Here is a 22470-nt window from a genome sequence, read left to right as displayed (position 1 = left end):
CTTTACAACAAATGCTAAAGGAACTTCTCTAGGCAGGAAACACAAGAGAAGGAAAAGACCTACAATAACAAACCCAAAACAATTAAGAAAATGGTAATAGGAACATACATATCCATAATTACCTTAAATGTAAATGGATTAAATGCTCCAACCAAAAGACACAGACTGGTTGAATGGATACAAAAACAAGACCCGTATATAAGCTGTCTACAAGAGACCCACTTCAGACCTAGGGATACATACAGACTGGAAGTGAGGGGATGGAAAAAGATATTCCATTCAAATGGAAATCAAAAGAAAGCTGGAGTAGCAATTCTCATATCAGACAAAACAGACTTTAAAATAAAGCCTATTACAAGAGACAAAGAAGGACACTACATAATAATCAAGGGATCAATCCAACAAGAAGATATAAAAGTTGTAAATATTTATGCACCCAACATAGGAGCACCTCCATACATAAGGCAAATGCTAATAGCCATAAAAGGGGAAATCGACAGTGACACAATAATAGTAGGGGACTTGAACGCCCCACTTTCACCAATGGACAGATCATCCAAAATGAAAGTAAATAAGGAAACACAAGCTTTAAATGACACATTAAAAAAGATGGACTTAACTGATATTTATAGGACATTCCATCCAAAAACAACAGAATACACCATCTTCCCAAGTGCTCATGGAACATTCTCCAGGATACATCATATCTTGGGTCACAAATCAAGACTTGGAAAATTTAAGAAAATTGAACTCGTATCAAGTATCTTTTCTGACCACAATGCTATGAGACTAGATATCAATTACAGGGGGAAAAAACTGTAAAAAATACAAACACATGGAGGTTAAACAACATGCTACTAAATAACCAAGAGATCACTGAAGAAATCAAAGAGGAAATTTAAAAACACCTAGAAACAAATGGCAATGAAAACAGAATGACCCAAAACCTATGAGATGCAGCAAAAGCAGTTCAAAGAGGGAAGTTTATAGCAGTACAATCCTACCTCAAGAAACAAGAAAAACCTCAAATAAACAATCTAACCTACCCCTAAAGTGATTAGAGAAAGAAGAACAAAAAAAACCCCAAAGTTAGCAGAAGGAAACAAATTATAAAGATCAGATCAGAAATAAAAAGAAATGAAGGAAACGATAGCAAAGATCAATAAAACTAAAAGCTGGTTCTTTGAGAAGAGAAACAAAATTGATAAACCATTAGCCAGACTCATCAAGAAAAAATGGGCGAACACTCAAATCAACAGAATTAGAAATGAAAAAGGAGAAGTAACAACTGACATCACAGAAATACAAAGGATCGGGCTTCCCTGGTGGTGCAGTGGATGAGAGTCCACCTGCCGATGCAGGGGACACAGGTTCGTGCCCCGGTCCGGGAAGATCCCACATGCCGCAGAGTGGCTACGCCCGTGAGCCATGGCCGCTAAGCCTGCGCGTCCGGAGCCTGTGCTCCGCAACGGGTGAGGCCACAACAGTGAGAGACCCGCGTACCGCAAAAAAAAAAAAAAAGAAAGAAATACAAAGGATCATTAGAGATACTACAAGCAACTATATGCCAATAAAATGGACAACCTGTTAGAAATGGACATATTCTTAGAAAAGCACGACCTTATGAGACTGAACCAGGAAGAAATAGAAAATATAAACAGACCAATCACAGGCACTGAAATTGAAACTATGATTAGAAATTTTCCAACAAACAAAAGTTCAGGCCCAGATGGCTTCATAGGCGAATTCTATCAAACATTTAGAGAAGAGCTAACACCTATCCTTCTCAAACTCTTCCAAAATATAGCAGAGGGAGGAACACTCCCAAACTCATTCTACGAGGCCACCATAACCCTGAGACCAAAACCAGATAAAGATGTCACAAAAAACAAAAACTACAGGCCAATATCACTGATGAACATAGATGCAAAAATCCTCAACAAAATGCTAGCAAACAGAATCCAGTGGCACATTAAAAGGATCATACACCATGATCAAGTGGGGTTTATCCCAGGAATGCAAGGATTCTTCAATATACGCAAATCAACGTGACACACCATATTAACAAATTGAAAGGTAAAAACCATATAATAAACTCAATAGATGAAGAAAAAGCTTTTGACGGGCTTCCCTGGTGGCGCAGTGGTTGAGAGTCCGCCTGCCGGTGCAGGGGACGTGGGTTCATGCCCTGGTCCGGGAAGATCCCACATGTCACGGAATGGCTGAGCCCGTGAGCCATGGCCGCTGAGCCTGCGCATCCGGAGCCTGTGCTCCGCAACGGGAGAGGCCACAGCAGTGAGAGGCCCGCAAACCGAAAAATAAAAAAAATTTAAAAAAAGCTTTTGGCAAAATTCAACACCCATTTATGATTAAAAGTCTCCAGAAAGTAGGCATAGAGGGAACTTACCTCGACATAATAAAGGCCATATATGACAAACCCACGGCCAACATTGTTCTCAATGGTGAATAATTGAAACCATTTCCTCTAAGATCAGGAACAAGACACGGTTGCCCATTCCCACCACTATTATTCTACATAGTTTTGGAAGTTTTAGCCACATCAATCAGAGAATAAAAAGAAATAAAAGGAATCCAAATCGGAAAAGAACAAGTAAAACTGTCACTGTTTGCAGATGACGTGATACTATATAGAGAGAATCCTAAAGATGCTACCAGAAAAATACTAGAGCTAATCAATGAATTTGGTAAAGTTGCAGGATACAAGATTAATGCACAGAAATCTCTTGCATTCCTATACACTAATGATGAAAAATCTGAAAGAGAAATTGAGGAAACACACCCATTTACCACTGCAACAATAAGAATAAAATACCTAGGAATAGACCTACCTAAGGAGACAAAAGACCTGTATGCAGAAAACTATAAGACACTGATGAAAGAAATTAAAGATGATACAAACAGATGGAGAGATATACCATGTTCTTGGATTGGAAGAATCAACATTGTGAAAATGACTATACTACCCAAAGCAATATACAGATTCAATGCAATCCCTATCAAACTACCAATGGCATTTTTCACAGAGCTAGAACAAAACATTTCACAATTTGTATGGAAACACAAAAGACCCCGAACAGCCAAAGCAATCTTGAGAAAGAAAAACGGAGCTGGAGGAATCAGGCTCCCTGACTTCAGACTATACTACAAAGCTACAGTAATCAAGACAGTATGGTACTGGCACAAAAACAGAAATATAGATCAATGGAACAGGATAGAAAGCCCAGAGGTAAACCCACGCACATATGGTCACCTTCCCTTTGATAAAGGAGGCAGGAATATACAATGGAGAAAAGACAGCCTCTTCAATAAGTGGTGCTGGGAAAACTGGACAGCTACATGTAAAAGAATGAAATTAGAACACTCCCTAACACCATACACAAAAATAAACTCAAAATGGATTAAAGACCTAAATGTAAGGCCAGACACTATTAAACTCTTAGAGGAAAACATAGGCAGAACGCTCTATGACATAAATCACAGCAAGATCCTTTTTGACCCACCTGCTAGAGAAATGGAAAAACAAAAATAAACAAATGGGACCTAATGAAACTTGAAAGCTTTTGCACAGCAAAGGAAACCATAAACAAGACCAAAAGACAACCCTCAGAATGGGAGAAAATATTTGCAAATGAAGCAACTGACAAAGGATTAATCTCCAAAATATACAAGCAGCTCATGCAGCTCTGTATCAAAAAAGCAAACAACCCAATCCAAAAATGGGCAGAAGACCTATATAGACATTTCTCCAAAGAAGATATACAGACTGCCAACAAACACATGAAAGAATGCTCAACATCACTAACCATTAGAGAAAAGCAAATCAAAACTACGAGATATCCCCTCACACCAGTCAGAATGGCCATCATCAAAAAATCTACAAACAATAAATGCTGGAGAGGTTGTGGAGAAAAGGGAACCCTCTTGAGCTGTTGGTGGGAATGTAAATTGATACAGCTACTATGGAAAACAGTATGGAGGTTCCTTAAAAAACTAAAACTTGAACTACCATATGACCCAGCAATCCCACTACTGGGCATATACCCTGAGAAAACCATAATTCAAAAAGAGTCATGTACCACAATGTTCATTGCAGCTCTATTTACAATAGCCAGGACACGGAAGCAACCTAAGTGTCCAGTGACAGATGAATGGATAAAGAAGATGTGGCACATATGTACAATGGAATATTACTCAGCCATGAAAAGAAATGAAATTGAGTTATTTGTAGTGAAGTGGATGGACATAGAGTCTGTCATACAGAGTGAAGTAAGTCAGAAAGAGAAAAACAAATATCGTATGCTAACACAAATATATATGGAATCTAAAAAAAAAATGGTTATGAAGAACCTAGGGACAGGACAGGAATAAAGACACAGATGAGAATAGACTTGAGGACACGGGGAGGGGGTAGGGTAAGTTGGGACTAAGTAAGAGAGTGGCATGGACATATATACACTACCAAATGTAAAATAGATAGCTAGTGGGAAGCCGCTGCATCACACAGGGAGATCGGCTCAGTGCTTTGTGATCACCTAGAGGGGTGGGATAGGAAGGGTGGGAGGGAGACCCAAGAGGGAGGGGCTATGGGGATATATGTATATGTATAGCTGATTCACTGTGTTATAGAGCAGAAACTAACACACCATTGTAAAGCAATTATACTCCAATGAAGATGTTAAAAATAAATAAAATTCAAACTCAAAAAAAAAAAAAAAAAAGACACACAGACCTTATTTGCAAAGCAGAAATAGAGACAGGCTTAGAGAACAAATATATGGACACCAAGGAGGAAAGGCGTGGGGTGGGAGGAATTGGGAGACTGGGACTGACATATATACACTGTTGATACTATGCATAAAATAGACAACTGAGGGGAACATACTGTATAGCACAGGGAACTCTACTTAATACACTGTGGTGTCCTAAATGCGAGGGAAATCCAAAAGGGAGGGAATATATGTATATGTATGGCTAATTCATTTTGCTGTGCAGCAGAAGTAACACAACATTGTAAAGCAACTATATGCCAATAAAAATAAATTTTTACAAAAAGAGGCACACACCAAAGAAAATGGAACTTCTTCCATGACTGGACATTAAATTGCATCTGAAAATGACGTCTAGAACTGGGAGAGCCATCTTGTGACCATTAGGACTGCTGACATTAAGACATTAGGATGGCAGAGGAGACATATGAGAAGGACATTGGTCCTTGGTGAAGGACCAATTCAGGACAAGGTACTGAACTAGTCTTGGAGTCACTGTTACTGGTGATAATAAATTTTTCTTACTGTTTAAATCAGTTGAATCAGGATTTTTTTTGTCCCAATAAAAGCATCCTAATTGATGCAAACAGCTACCTTTTTGTTGAGCATTTACTATGTACCCACAGCACATAGAACCACAAGTCTAACACAGGGCTAAGTACTGTACATTTGTTATCAAATTTAATCTTCACAGTAACCCATGAGGCAGGAACTGTTATCAACCTCATTTTACAGAGAGGAAGCTGAAGCTCAGAGACAATATGAAAATTGTCCAGGATCTCCCAGCTAGTGCCAGAGCTGGGATCAAAACCGGGGGTGGATGCCCTTGTATCCACCAGTCTTCTATAAAACTGCCTCCCTCGACTGTCCACAGGCTGTCTGCTCCCTCCATTCAAAACCCCACTCCTATTTACAAATTGATTCAGAGAGCAGCTGTTGCAGCCATGAACTTATGAATCAGATCTACTGGAAGCAATTGCAATCTTTGAACGATTCTGCGAAGATACTTAAAAGCCATACTATGAAGTCCAAACCAGATGTGATTTGCCCCCAAGGATGGTAATTCAAGCTCCAGCTGGAGTGGAAAAATGAAATTTGCAGAGGAGAGCTCTCTCTGCCTTGAAACATCCTACACCTGCCTCGTCAAAAGTGAGATCCCAATTTAGTTCAAGCACTGCTTGCAGAATTTTTTTTCAGTTGTGATAAAAGTCTTAAAACATAGTTCAAGTGCTTTGCTCAAGCATTTAAAGCACACCTTTCAGAGGAAAACAGGCTTTCTGGCAATAAACTGAGTAGATCCAGAAAGTGCTTGGATGATCTATAACAAGAGAATCTAGAAAAAGCCACACAGATAAAAATGTAGTTTGGCAAAACCAAAGAAGGCAGCAGACATTTAATGAAACTAAATGGGGCACTAACTTCCAATGAGGCAAAAACTCATACATACTGATATTAGAAAATATGACCCTTTGTTATGGCATCAAAACAATCAAGGGTGACATTAAAATTAGTGATACCTTGTGGTTTGATCCATTAACAATCATTTCAAACTCTGGGCCTCGAAACCTTCATTACTGCAACTCTCACAATATCTCCATGTTTGATTTATGGGTCAGAACACTTTAGGTTATATCTGAACAGACCCCCCAAAAAACACAAATGAGAATTTATTGTTTCTGGTAAATAAAATGACCAGAAGTCTTTTGCTTCAGGTAAAGCTGGATCCAGGCACTCAAATGACATGATCAAGGCTTGTTCTCTCCCCAGGTCATGATTCTGTTTTTCTCTGTGCTGACTTTATTTTCAAACAGGGTCCCTCCCTGGGTAAGCCCCAGTTACTCAGGGTAGCACCAGACTTTTACCTATCTACTCTAGTGGAGAGTGAGCCTCTTCCCCGACTCATGCAGTTTTGTGGATATTCACTTCACCTACACAGCAACTAAAGACGAGAATGAGTAAGGATTGAAAACAAGCTGTTGGAGACGGTGACTTGGGGATCTTTGATGGAGTTCAGAAGAATGAGCCAATGTTGGAAAGTCCCTGGCTCATAGTCGGTGTTCAATCAATGTTTGTTGCCCACTGTAGCAGAGACTGTCGGTGCTCATCCATATCCCCTAGGGACTCATCGGACAGCATGCCCTTGTGACTCTGTACCTGAGGGCTCCTCTTGGCCCATTTACAGGGCAGGTCAGAAGTGAAAGGGACTTAATGTGTCAAGAGTAGCCCAGTCAGTCAACGAGAGGTTGTGTTGGAGGATAAATACCCCAGCTTTTTTCTCATTCCTCAGATGGAATAACTCTGAGGCTTATGTTCTATGGTGTGTCCCAGAGTTCCCCTGCAGAACTGAGGTCCAAGCTCCAATCACCTAAGATGGTATCAGGCTTAACACCTCACCCTTTACCAACTTCCTCTCACATCCCAACCCCCTGACCTGTGTTTCCTGAGACCACCTCCCAAATAAACCACCTGTTCCAAATCTTTATCTCAGGGCGTGCTTCTGGGAAAATCCAGCCTAAAACAAACATGAATGCAAATAAGCCTAGAATCATAGAATTTAAACTGAAATGAACGTGTGCCTGGATTTTAAGCCCCATGTGGTGGAAACTATGTCTTGTCTTTGTATCTTCACTTCCCAAGTAGGGGTGAGCACAGAGTAGGTGCCTGGGAAATGTTGGCTGAAATGAATGGATCAACAAATGGATCAAACAAAAAATGGATCAACTTTAAATTCTACTTTGAAATATGACACAAACACATAAATGCTGGGAATTACTGGTTGGGAAATTATAGATAATGGAATTTGGGGGTAGGGAGAGTAATGAATTAGGAATCAAGATACATGACTTGTGGTTCCATCCTTGCTACTGACTGGCTGTAGCACCTTGGTATTCCAATCTTCCTGAGCCTCTCCATCACCTGTAAATTGGGTGAAGTGCCCAGATCCTGGAAGCCAGCTGCCTAGGTTCAAATCTCACCCTGGCTACTAAGTAGCTGCGCAAGTTTGGGCAAGTTACCAAACCTCTCTGTGCCTCAAGCTCTTCCAGTACAGGATTTATCAAGCTTGGAGCTATTGACATTTTGGGCCAGGTAAGTCTTGGTGGTCGGGGAGGGGCTATCCTGTTCATTGTAGGATGTTTAGCAACATCCCTGGCATCTACCCACTAGATGCTAGTAGCACCCCTCACTTGAGAAGACCAAAAAATGCCTCCAGACATTGCCAAATGTCCCCTGGGGGCAAAATCACTCCCAATTGAAAACCATTGCTAGAAAATGGGGATAATAATAGAACATACCTCATGGAATTAGTGCGAGGATTAAATGAGTTAAACAACTGAAAATCTCAGAATAGTGTCTGACTCATAATAAGTAGTGAATTTGTGTATTAATATTACTATTTCTATCATTATTATCATTTTCTGCTCTATCAACATTTACAGGTAATTGTGGACTAAAGCAACTACTGAAGCTCAAGGTTAAAACCACATTTGAGGTCACTCTTCTTGACTTCAATTGGCCAACTGAAAAATTTAGAATCAGAAAGACCTGGGATAACAACAAGGTCCTACGGTATAGCACAGGGAACGACATTCAATATTCTGTAATAAACCATAATGGAAAAGGATATGAAAAAGAAAAAATATATATATATAATTGAATCACTTTGCTGTACACCAGAAACACAACATTGTAAATCAACTATACTTCAATTAAAAAAAGGAAGACCCGAGACTGAATGCCAATATCGCCACATACTCAATGTGTAGGATTGTCGGACAAAATACAAGACACCCAGTTAAACTGGATTTTAGATAAACAACAAATAATTCTTTATTATAAGTATACCCCAAAATATTTCATGCAACATACTTGTACTTAAAAATGATCTGCCGTTAGAAGTTCAAATTTACTTGCCTATGTTTTTATTTGCTAAAGCTAGCACCTCTCTAAATGTATGACTTTTAATTTAATTTAACCTCTCTGAGCTTCAGTTTCCTCACTTGCTGGATAGAGATAAAAATTCCTACCTCGTTGGGTTATTGTAAGGAACAGAAAAATGTAGTAAATGTGAAGTGTTGTGCCTAGCATACAGTAGGTACGAAACAAATGATAGTTACTGGAATTACATATGCATGGATTTAAATGCTATGTTTGTTATTTATACAAAGAAGGTGAGATCCTTTAGAGCAGATGCTGTCTCATTCATTACTGCATCTCCTGCATTAAGCAAGCAGCAGGGAAGAGCACGTGCTTGGAAGCCAAACACCCTGGGTTCAAGACACAGCTCCATCACTTACTGGCTGTGCAACCTTGGGCAAGTCACTTAATCTCTCTGTGCCTCCACTTCCTCACCTAGAAAATAAGAATAATATTAGAACTTATGTGTAGGGTTACTGTAAAGGTTAACAGAGTTAATGATAAATGTAGACTGCTTACTGCCTGGCTATGTTATGTGCTCACCTGACCCTGGTTGAATGAATGAGTGAATGAATGAAGGCAGCTGTACTTTATCACGTCTCAGTCCATACAAGAATCCACTCATCTATCTTTTAACAATATAATCACAGAGCTCCACAATTTCTAGCCTTTCTCTGAGATTAAGGGTCTAACCTCCACATTCAAAAACACCTAACATCCCTCTCTGATCCAGGTCACTTAAAGCATGCTGTTTCAAGCAGTAGCTAGAATCCTAAAAGATGCTCACCAGAGTAAAGTAAACAAGCAAGCAGTAAATTTACTGTGTAGCTTTGAATTTAATAGAACTGAGATGCAGGCTGGCTGCAAAAGGCAAAAAATTAAATGATGACCTTTTCAAAATTTGCTTTCTCTGATGCAAATGCTAGCCCATGGCTGCAACCAGACATTTATCATGTCTGATTAGTAGATTTATAGTCAAACAATTCTAAACATACAGAAAACAGAAACATGCTCTAATTCAACTGTACCGAGACCTCTTTCTTAACCAAGTTTCTCAGTGTTTGACTGTTCAATGTGATCCAGCCACTTTCCATGCCCCAGACACATAAATGCCCCATTAAGAATTACTGCATTTATACTGCAGTTATTTTTTCCACCATCTATGCTGGGAAGCTGGGGGGAGGGAGGATGCTAAAGATGAGAGGGAGAAACTGGCAAATAAAAGGAGAGAAAATCTAGAGCACTGAGAAGGAGACACTGGAGACTAAAGGATTCCCACTTGTCATGTTCATCATTCTTCATGCTCTTCCACTCCCCACCCCTTAGAGAATTTCAGGAAGTTAGTGAGATTTGCAAACGGTATTAAATTCTGTGGCCAGAATCCCCTACCTCCAGCAGAACTTGCATGCACTCAGATTTCTCTGACAGCTGATTCAATCAAAATTTAGTGAGCTAAGCATCTATTGCTCCAAACTGGGATGCCATTCAATTCAAAAAATATGTATCGGGCATTGAGTGTCCCAGCATAACTATCATGAGAAGAGGGAGGGAAGACAGGGAGGGAGAAGAAGGAGGGAGAGGAGGGAAGAAGGTGGAAAGAGAAAAGGGAAATGAAGAGAAAGACAATAATGAGCATCTGTCTCATGTGTAATGAGGCTGTGTGTGGTGCAGTGGTTAAGGTCACAGCCTTTAGCCAGAGCCTGACTTTGAGCCCCTGCTCCACTATTCCCCAGCTGTGTGACCCCTGATGCATTACTGAACCTCTCTGAGATTCCATTTCCTCAAATGTAAAATGGAGATAATTGCCCAGAGCTGCTTGAGCTGTTGTGAGGACTCAATCGTGTGCCTGGCACAACAGTCAGTACTTAGCAACCGGTAGATGTTATCACTGTCACCAGGCACCATGCTGAGTGCTTCCGGGTCCCATCCTCACCTAATCTTTCAGTACAGTGTCAGCACAATGTGTGCAGATCTGGTTATGGGACGGGAGCTGCTCCTCGGGCCTTAGCCCTTCTGTGTCCTCCAGCCATTTCCAGCTGCCAACATCGGCATCTTTGACAGAACCACAGAAGCCTCTCTGGCCAGCAAGCAGAGCAGGAAGTGCCAGGGCATCAGTCCCACCCCCACCAAGGAGGCAGACTTTTACTTACCACTCCCCTGCTCCACTCTGGAGACCAACTTAATGCTGCCCCCATACTGGCCACCTTCCCTTCCTGATACCACTCCCATACTCTTCTGGCACCTCCCAAATACACCACTTGCAGAGAAATTCTTGCCTTGGGATCAGTTTCTTAACATAGGCTCAGAGAGGTTAAAGCAATTGCCCATAGACACACAGCTATTAAATAAGGGTGGGGGTGGGAGTAGGGCAGGATGGTTAAACTAGATCAGTCTCGTTCCCTAAAGGCTGTGATCACTTACCATCTGGTCTCCTTAAAACTAACAATATGCCAGTGCTTAGGGAGGGTGGCACCCATCAAGAGGAGCTTTCCTGCATTTAACAGAAAAGGCTGCCAACCTCACCCATATTCTCCTCCTTGATCCACTGATGACAGGTGGCACTTTCTCTAACATCTCACATCTCCTCATCTCAACATAGGGCACTATGGCAATATGTGGCATTCTCTCTCTGGGATACTTGAATAGATGATTCAGAGAGCATTTCCAGATACCCATTCCCCAAAACACCGGTCCTGTGAGATGTGGTGTTAAAAATAAGAGTCCTGGGGGTAAAATTAGGTGGGGCAATTCCCCACCTAATTTGCTAACCCCCTCTTGGAGCCTCACAGCACCATTAATGTATTAAAGGTTCTGAGAAATCCTGCAGTAAACAACCCTGCTTAACCCAGTGTTTTCCAAGCTTTTTTTGACTATGAAATCCTTTTGGGGTTATCAACTATCAAGATCCCTGTAAAGTCTCTTCAACAAGTGGTGCTGGGAAAACTGGACAGCTACATGTAAATCAATGAAATTAGAACATTCTCTAACACCATATACAAAAATAAACTCAAAATGGATTAAAGACTTAAATGTAAGACCAGATACCATAAAACTCCTAGAGGAAAACATAGGCAGAACACTCTTTGACATAAATATTTTAAAATAAAAATATCTAATATTTTTTGGATATATCTCCTAAAGCAAAGGAAATAAAAGCAAAAATAAACAAATGGGACCAAATTAAACTTAAAAGCTTTTGCACAGCAAAGGAAACCGTTGACAAAATGCAAAGACAACCTACTGAATGGGAGAAGATATTTGCAAATAATATGACCCATAAGGGATTTAATATCCAACATATATAAACAGCCCATACAACTCAACATCAAAAAAACAAACAAGCTGATTTTTAAAAAGGGCAGAAGAACTGAATAGACATTTTTCCAAAGAGGAAATGTAGATGGCCAACAGACACATGAAAAGATGCTTAACATCACTAATCATCAGGGAAATGCAAACCAAAACCACAATGAGATATCACCTCACCCCTGTCAGAATGGCTACCATCAAAAAGAACACAAATAACAAATATTAGTGAGGATGTGGAGGAAAAAGAACACTCATACACTGCTGGTAGGAATGTAAATTGGTGCAGCCACTGTGGGAAACAGTGCAGAGGTTTCTCAAAAAACTAAAAATCGAACTACCATATGACCCAGCAATTCCACTACTGGGTATATATTCAAAAAAACCCAAAAGGGCTTCCCTGGTGGTGCAGTGGTTGAGAGTCTGCCTGCCGATGCAGGGGACACAGGTTCGTGCCCCAGTCTGGGAAGATCCCACATGCCGCGGAGTGGCTAGGCCCGTGAGCCATGGCTGCTGAGCCTGTGCGTCCGGAGCCTGTGCTCCACAAAAGAAGAGGCCACAACAGTGAGAGGCCTGCGAACCGCAAAAAAAAAAAAAAAAACAACAACAACAACAAAAAAAAAACACCCAAAAAACCACTAATTCGGAAAGATACATACACCACAATGTTCACAGCAGCATTATTTGCAATTACCAAGATATGGAAGCAACCTAAGTGCCCATCAACAGATGAATGGATAAAGAAGTGAGCTACACACACACACACACACGCACACACACAATGGAATACTACTCAGCCATAAAAAAGAAGGAAATTTTTGCCATCTGCAGCAATATGGATGGACTTGGAGGGCATTATGCCAAGTGAAAATAAGTCAGACAGAGAAAAACAAATACTGTATGATATCACTTACATGTGGAATCTAAAAAATACAACAAACTAGTGAACATAACAAAAAAGAAGCAGACTCACAGATATAGAGAACAAACTAGTGGTTACCAGTGGGTAGAGGGAAGGGGGAAGGGGCAGTATAGGGGTAGGGGACTAAGAAGTACAAACTATTAGGTATAAAATAAGCTACAAGGATATATTGTACAACACAGGGAATATAGCCAATATTTTATAATAACTATAATTGGAGTTTAACTTTTAAACATTATGAACCACTATACTGTACACCTGTAACATATACTGTTCATCAACTGTACTTCAATTTTTAAAAAGATGAGAGGAAAAAATAAAATAAATGCATAAAAATAAATTTTTTAAAAAGATCCCTGTAGAAATCAGTGTTCTGTGGAACACATTTTGGCAAATACTAGATTAGGGATTGATTAGAGACAGAAGCCTTCATCTCTTTTGTTATATAGGATCTAATTAATTTGGATGGTTATTAATCAGCATGTGTGGATCTGGCCACAGGGATAAGACGTGCATGGATTCAAGAAGCACACTTGTTGCCAATAAGCCAACACCAACAACACCCATCAGGGATTATTATGGTGCCGGTTAGCAGGTACTTACTATCTATATCATGAGATGCCAAGAATCCAAAGAACCAGGTGGACCCCTGGAAGGATAATTAAAAACTGCCTTCAGGCCCACTTCATCACCATCTTGCTATTGATCATGGTTGTGTGATATGGTGACAAGAAGTGGTTGAATAGAAAGGAAAATGGAAAAGCTAATGTAATATGGAAAGAGGTCTGGCTAGAGTAACTATGGCCCTTTATAGAAAAAGTTTGCTGACCCCTGATCTAGTCTATTGTATACTATTTTTTCTTAAATCAATTCATATACTCAAATAAAATTATCTTAAGGAAGGATTTCCACCATCACCCCCCTCCACCGTAAAGAAAGATTGTATATATCACCACCACAAGTGGAAAACAAATACCAAATGACAAGGAGGAAAAAATATAAAAACAATGGAAAAAACATGATATTAATTTCTAGTCAAGCATTGTTACCTGCCCCGACTCTGAGTCTGAGGCCTTCTGTTTGTTTGCTAAAGAGAGGGATTAGAGCCAGTGTTGGGAGCCAAGAGCACCCGACTGATATTTTGTCCATTACCAGAGGACTGAAAGCGTTTTGGAAAGATAACACACTTTTCTCTATATGAGTCATGAGGTTATGTAACATGGAGCCCCAAATCATCTCACATACCATCAGAAATCATCTCATATACCAGGGGAGTACATAGTACACATAGGGAGATACTCAACCAATTCATCATATGAATCACAAAGAAAACAACATGGATGCCATCCACTCAAACCGTTTATTTTTTTAATTGGCCTTAAACATGAGCATCACTGCTACTCTGAGAAGCATGTGCTTTGGGCAAATCATGCTTACTTCCTGTTTTGACTTGGAACTTGAATGCCATCTCACAGGCAGAAAATCAGAGATCAGAGAAGCACATGCAATGTGAGTCTCGAAGGAGAAGCCAATAGATCTCAAACAACTTGCCAAGGGCCACCTGCCTGAAACAAGCTTTGGACCTGAGGGAAGCCCAGATTTGAGGTTTTAAGAAGGAGTTGGAGGGACTTCCCTGGCGATCCACTGGTAAAGAATCCGCCTTACAATGCAGGGGACACGGATTCAATCCCTGGTCAGGGAACTAAGATCTCACATGCCGCAGAGCAATTAAGCCCACGCACCACAACTACTGAGCTGGTGCGCCTCAACTAGAGCCCACGTGCCACAAACTACAGAGCCCACGTGCCACAACGAAAGATCTCACATGCCTCAAAGAAGATCCCACATGCCACAACTAAGACCCAACACAGCCAAAAATAAATTAAATAAATAAATAATAAATAAATCTTCAAGAAAGAAAGAGTTGGAGGAGTCAAAAGCCTGAACTCCCCAACCCACTGAAAAAAGAGGAACTCAGTGGCAACAAGTCCCAAGGAGGGCATCACCTCGTTCTGAGGAGAACAGAAATGTCCAATGGCGATCTTTTTTTTGAGTTGTCAGTACTGTTTTGCATGATGCAAGCCCCACCTCCATCTCACTGCGAAATCTTCAGCAAAGCCCACAGTGCTCAATGCTTTTCTGTGACTTTGGGGCTTCCCTGTTCCCCAAAGAGGTGTGGAGTTTTGTGTCCAGGCTGCCACAGGTTAAAACAGAAACAACATGAGCAGAGGCGGAAGCCAGAGGACAAGGGGCAGCAGTCATCTGAGTTACCCACTAAACACCTGTAAAAACTCTACAGACAGAGGCAGGCTGGGAATGATGCAGCCCCCATATCACCCCGTTTCCTCCACCCGAATATCCACCACCCCCCACCTCATACCTGCTCACCCCGCCACTTCATCAGGCTAGTCAGATGTCAGCATAGCCATCACTTCCCACCCAGGAACTGAACCCACTATATTATAATCACCTGCTGAATATCTATCTCCTCCACCCCCTCCCGGACTGAGAAATAATGACGGCAAGGACTATATCTGTCCCACCCCAAAATCTCCAGTGCCTAGAATAGTGCCTGGCCCAGAAGGAGCCACCAAAAATTGTTTTTTGTTTTTTTTGTTTTTTATAAATCTATTTATTTATTTATTTGTTTATTTTTGGCTGCATTGGGTCTTTGTTGCTGCGCACGGGCTTTCTCTAGTTGCGGTGAGCGGGGGCTACTCTTCGTTCCAGTGTGTGGGCTTCTCGCTGTGGTGGCTTCTCTTGTTGCAGTGCACGGGCTCTAGGTACGCGGGTTTCAGTAGTTCTGTCACACGGGCTCAGTAGTTGCGGCTCGCAGGCTCTAGAGGGCAGGCTCAGTAGCTGTGGCGCACAGGCTTAGCTGCTCCGCGGCATGTGGAATCTTCCCAGACCAGGGCTCAAACCCGTGTCCCCTGCGCTGGCAGGCGGATTCTTAACCACTGTGCCACAAGGGCAGTCCCCAACAATTATTTATACAGTAGTTGCATGCCCAATTGACCTGCACAACAGGAAACAGAGAGAGGAAGGGTAGTGGATGCTGATGGTGCCCTGCCCAGAACCTCTACCAGGTGGGTGCACCCATCCCCCAGCTCCTGTGAGTGTTGGCTGCTAAGGGCTCAAAGATGCACCCTTCTCTAAAGAATTGTCCTCCAAATGGGAGCCACCTTGCCTAGGAGGCTACCTTAACCCCCCTGTAGGCAGCCCCAAAACAGTAACTGACTGGCACTGTAGTACAGAAGGTTGGTCCCCTTGTCTCAATATGGCACCAACTCCATGGTGCAATATATGCTCCAGAGTTTCCTGCAGGATCAGGCTGAAGTCATCTCCACTCGAGACCATGGCCCTGCTTAGATTTTTCCTGCCCTCTCCGGTTTTTCTCACTCCCCTTCTTTTGAGAACTCTCCTTCAATAATCACTTGAACAAGAATACCCACCTCAGAGAATCCTAAAATGGGAATAAATCATTGTGAGCATTAGGGAGGAGATGAAATTTGGGCAAAGCACCACAGTATCACTAGCACTCTGCCTAACACATATGGGACTCAGTAAATATTCATGAAATGATTGGATAGATGAACAGATGGACAGGAGTGTCCACTACCCTATGAGGGCAAAAAATAAATCATACTGACATCACACCTAAGGGAATGGTAAAAGATCATCAGATGGACCTAAGTCTGAATCTTTCTCTACTTCTTCCTAGCTGTGTGACCTTGGGCAAACTACAATACATCTTTGAGCCTCAGTTTGCTCAACTGTAATATGGCAGATAGTCATGATATGTACTTTATAGGGTTGTTGAAATGAGCCAAAGATTTTGTGACATATATATATATATATATATATATATATATAGAGAGAGAGAGAGAGAGAGAGAGAGAGAGAGAGAGATTAGTACAGTGCCTGATACTTAAGTGCTTATAAATAATATTTATTATCATTATTGGGATTTTTATTATTACTATTGACCCAATTAAAAGTCAAGTACAAAAGGCATTCTCCTACTGTATCACAATACAGGGAAACAAGCAAAGCTGGTTTAAAAAAAAAAAAGCAATCACCAGTAGCTAACTGTTCAAAAGGGAGAGATTAAGTTCGGGGAAGTGAGCTTTTCCTTGTTGTGGTAAAATTAAACCCAACATAGAAAACAGGTTAATTTCTTAGGAAAAGCAAGTAATGATCTGGGCTTCCCTGGTGGTGCAGTGGTTAAGAATCCACCTGCCAATGCAGGGGACACAGGTTCGAGCCCTGGTCCGGGAAGATCCCACATGCCGCGGGGAAACTAAGCCCGTGCACCACAACTACTGAGCCTGCACTCTAGAGCCTGTGAGCCACAACTACTGAGACCACATGCTACAGCTACTGAAGCCCATGCGCCTAGAGCCCGTGCTCTGCAACCAGAAGGCACCACAATGAGAAGCCCATGCACTGCAACAAAGAGCAGCCCGCGCTCGTCGCAGCTAGAGAAAGCCCATGCGCAGCAACGAAGACCCAATGCAGCCAAAAATAAACAAATAAATTTATTTTTTAAAAACCATAATAATATGTGCAATACATAATATATAAAATATATTACATAATTATATGTATATTATATATAACATAATTGCTTATTAAATATAATTATAATATAGATATATAGTATATACTAAAAATAGTAATATTAAAAAATGGCTGCTCAATAAAGGAATCAATCTCAGTTAACTAATTAATGGTTAACTGAGATTCATGCCCAGAACAACTCTTCTGAACCCTGAAATTTCTTTTCCTCCTGCACCAGCCCTACCAGTTTCCCACAAGAGCCCCCAAACCCTCCTCCTTCCCCCATCCACATCCTCGCTCATGCTGGTCTCCTTGCCCTGAATGCCTTCTCTACCCCACAAGACCAAATACTACTCCTGTTCTCTCTCTAGCCCAGGTCAAGTACCTAAGTGGCCTGGAAGAATTTCTCATCATTCCAGCCTCCACAATGGACTCCTTTACTAACCAAGACCAGCATTTTCTCTCTATGTCACGTAAGCTGGCTTGTGATCATGTTCAATTTAATACTTCGTCCCTTCTTTGATCATTCTATGTGTATTAATCATGCCTGCCTCTACAGAATAGAACTCAATAAACACTGGTTGTTTTGTTCTGAGATCAGAGACCAAGCTACAGGATTTATTCCTCATCTTTCCTTACAATACCTAGACCCATAGCAGAATTCAATAAACATATCTTGAAATTTCAAATGCCCCTAGGGTAGAATAAATGATTATTCAGCAAATATTTGCTCCCTCCCTTCCCTGACCTCCACTGAAGAAGGTTTCCCTGCCCCTTGGGTGCTGGGCCCAACCATGGACTTGCTTTAGCCAATGGCATGTAAACAGAAATGACAAGCTGACTTGGGCTTTAATAGAATCACTCTGGCTACTGTACTGAGAACAAGCTGATGGAGGGCAAGAGATGACTGGCAGTGGGTTGGCCCCAGGTGACAGCAGTGGAGGTATAAGAAGTGCTCAGTTCTGGAAATGGTTTAAATGTGGAGCAGACAGGACTGGTTGATAGATCGGATGTGGGATATGAGAAGAGGAGAGGAATCCAGGATGACGCCAGGTTTGGGACCTGTACAGGAGAAAGGATGGAGTTGCCGTTTAATGGCATTGGGAAGACTATGGAAGGAGCATGGTTTTGTTTGGAGACTGAGTTTGATTTTGAACTTGTTAAGTTTGAGGTTCTTATGAGACATCCTAGAGGAGAGGTTGCATAGGTTTTTGGCCATGCAAGTCTAGTAATCAGGGGAACCACCAGGCTGAAGACAATAAATTTGGAAGTCATATACACTGAGATGACACTTAAAGTCAAATTTAGATGGAGAAAAGAAGAGTTCCAAGGAAATACCAAGTCCTGGAATACTAATATTATTTAAAGGTGGAGGAATCAGCAAAGAAGACTGAGAAGCAGCAGCCAGGGAGAGAGAAGGAAAACCAGGAGAATGTGGTGTCCTGGAAGGCGAGTGAAAACTCAGTAAGTGTAATACATATTTGCAATGTGCTCCCCTCAGCATCCATCCCCCTTCTAGCAGTTGCCCTCAATTTTCACTTAGAGATCTACTCCTTCCTGGGGACTTCCCTGGCGGTCCAGTGGTTAAGATGTTGCCTTCCAACGCGTAGGGGTGCAGGTCCGATCCCTGGTTGGGAAGCTGGGATCCCACTTGCCTCATGGCCAAAAAACCAAAACATAAACAGAAGTAATATTGTAACAAATTCAATAAAGACTTTAAAGATGGTCCACATCGGGGACTTCCCCAATGGTGCAGTGGTTAAGAATCCACCTGCCGGGATTTCCCTGGTCGCGCAGTGGTTTAAGAATCCGCCTGCCAATGCAGGGGACATGGGTTCGAGCCCTGCTGGGAAGATCCCACATGCTGCAGAGCAACTAAGCCCGTGCGCCACAACTACTGAGCCTGCGCTCTAGAGCCCGTGAGCCACAACTACTGAGCCCGTGTGCTGCAACTACTGAGGCCCGCATGCCTAAAGCCCATGCTCCGCAACAAGAGAAGCCACAGCAATAAGAAGCCCACGCACTTCAACGAAGAGTAGCCCCCACTCGCCGCAACTAGAGAAAGCCCGCGTGCGGCAATGAAGACCCAATGCAGCCAAAAATCAATCAATAAATAAATTTATTAAAAAAAGAAAAAAGGGGCTTCCCTGGTGGCACAGTGGTTGAGAATCTGCCTGCTAATGCAGGGGACACGGGTTCGAGCCCTGGTCTGGGAGGATCCCACATGCCACAGAGCAACTAGGCCCGTGAGCCACAACTACTGAGCCTGCAAGTCTGGAGCCTGTGCTCTGCAACAAGAGAGGCCACGATAGTGAGAGGCCTGTGCACCGCGATGAAGAGTGGCCCCCACTTGCCACAACTAGAGAAAGCCCTCGCACAGAAACGAAGACCCAACACAGCAAAAATAAATTAATTAATTTAAAAAAAAAGAATCCACCTGCCAATGCAGGGGACATGGGTTTAAGCCTTGGTCTGGGAAGATACCACATGCCGCGGAGCAACTAAGCCCGTGCGCCACAACTACTGAGCCTGCGTGACATAACTACTGAAGCCCACACGCCTAGAGTCCGTGCTCTGCAACAAGAGAAGCCACCACAATGAGAAGCCCGCGCGCCGCAACTAGAGATAGCCCGTGTGCGGCAACGAGGAACCAACACAGCCAAAATTAATTAACTAATTAATTAAATGGTCCACATCAAAAAAAAATCTTAAAAAAAAAAAAAGAGGTCTACTCCTTCCTTACTAAGACCACATGATCTGGGTAGGGCTTTACTTCCAGCTCCAAGCATAGAGCATCATGACCTAGAGCTGATCAATAAAAATGCTGTGCTTCACAACACTTCAAAACACTGGCTGGCAACTGGCTTAGGGATGGGCATGTGGCTGCAGCCAAGCCAATCAGAGTGAATCTCAGGACTTCTGCAGAAGCAACCGGGAAACTATTTTCAGCAGGATTTTAACTTTGGAGGGAAGCAGCCACCTTACCACGATGAGGGCAGCTTACCTGTGAATGAAGCCCACACGAAGTATGGTGGTAAAGAAAGTGGATCCTGGTGACTTCATTTGTCACCTGGATCAAGCCACACCTGAAGTCTGAAGTGGTCTAGACTTTGCAGTTATGTGAGTTTTTTTTCTTTGTTTATGCCAGTTTGGGTTGGATTGTTTTTGTAACTTGGAAAAAATTCTGACTAACTCAGCAAGGCAATGGATAAAATCATTAGGATGTATCTATCCTATAGAATATTTTTATGCCATTAAAAACAAAGTAGATCTCTACCTATTGACCTGGAAACACATCCATGATCATTAGTAAATGGAAAAAAGCATACTGTACTTCATATCTTCATATCCATTAGAATGGCTTAATCAAAAAGACAGACAGTAAGTGTTGACAAGGATGTAGAGAAACTGGAACTTTCATACATTTCTAGTGGGACTGTAAAATGGTGGAACCACTTTGAAAAACAATTTTCATATATATATGAACTGCCAGGAGAATTGAAAACATATGTCTGCACATAAACTTGTACACAAGTGTTCATAGCAGTATTATTCATAGTATCCCAAAAGCAGAAAAAAACCCAAATGTTCATCAACTGATAAATAGATAAGTAAATTGTTGTCTATCCATATAATGGAATGTTATTCAACCATAAAAATGAATGAAGTACTGATCATGCTTCAACACCGATGAACCTTAAAAATAGTATGCTAAGTGAAGCCAGACACAAAAGGACAAATTTTGTGTGTGAAGGGGAGCAGAATATAGAATCCCCAAATATGCCTCTTTGGCATAAGGATTATTTCAGGCTGATTATTTTTAAGAAACAACAGACACAGGGAAAGCTCTGAAAACTGAGTAAAGTTACCCTTTCGTAAGAGACATTTAACATGTATAAGGAGAATCTCCATTTGTAAGAGTGTCTCCCTTGCTGTACCAGGAACAGGGGGATGACTCTAAATCCCTAGAAACTCTTGTCATCGGAGAAGGGAACGACTAACATCTGCATAACAACCTTACTCTTGTTTACTGTGCTTTTGCTAGTAACCTCCATAACTGACTCCCCCCTTTCCCCATCAATATCTTCTTTTGTCTTTAGCTGGAGATGTTACTTAAGGTGGTAGCTTGGCCCATTTGGGGGAGTTTCTCAATTTTTCTGGGTCTCTCCCACGTATACAGGAGGTATCCATGTTATTAAACTTTTGTTTTTCTCCTGTTAATCTGTTTTTTATTACAGGAGGTGTCTCAGCCAAGAACCTAGAAGCGCAGAGGGAAACTTACTTTTCCTCCCCCATATATGATTCCATTTATATGAAATGTCCAAGATAGGCAAATCTATAAAAACAGAAAGAAAATTAGGGGTTGCCAGGGGCTGAGGAAGGGTGAGGGAAAATGAGGAGTTACTGCTAAGGGGTGTGGGTTTCTTTTAGGAGGGATGAAAATGTTCTAAATTTAAACTGTGATGATCTAGATTAAGGTTGCCCAACTCTGGGAATACACTAGAAACATTGAATTGTACACTTTAAATGGGTAAAATATATGGTACGTGACATATCTCAATAAAACTGTTTTTAAAAAGCAAACAATTCAGGTTGTTTCTCCAGGGCAAAATGAGCTAACATGCCCCCAAGCCATGGTCAGAGAATTGTACACCAGAGACATCCTGACTCCTGAAACTACAACTGAGAAATGTCACAGAAATGTCACAAGACGATGATTAACCCCAGTCTCTGTTTTCTTCCCCTTAAAAAAAAAAAAAAAAAAAAAACACTACCTCAAAGACCACATTGGAGTGGATCTGAGGCTTGTCTCCCACTCCCCACTCTCTTGTTTGGCACCTGCAATAAATGTGTACTTTCCGTCACCACAACCCGGTGTCAATAGGTTGGCTCTTTTTTTTTTTTTTTTTTTTTTTTTTGCGTTACGTGGGCCTCTCACTGTCATGGCCTCTCCCATTGTGGAGCACAGGCTCCGGATGC

General features: G+C 41.7%; 1 protein-coding gene across 3 annotated transcripts in view; it reads right to left on the bottom strand.

Moving 5' to 3' along the window:
- RPH3A (rabphilin 3A) overlaps positions 1-22470 on the bottom strand; it is a 286320-nt gene that overhangs the window by 210841 nt on the left and 53009 nt on the right. The window lies entirely within an intron of this gene.

This window comes from Orcinus orca, chromosome 15 (assembly GCF_937001465.1).
Source record: "Orcinus orca chromosome 15, mOrcOrc1.1, whole genome shotgun sequence".
Classification (NCBI taxonomy): Eukaryota; Metazoa; Chordata; class Mammalia; order Artiodactyla; family Delphinidae; genus Orcinus; species Orcinus orca.
This window is presented reverse-complemented; position numbering and strand designations above follow the sequence as displayed.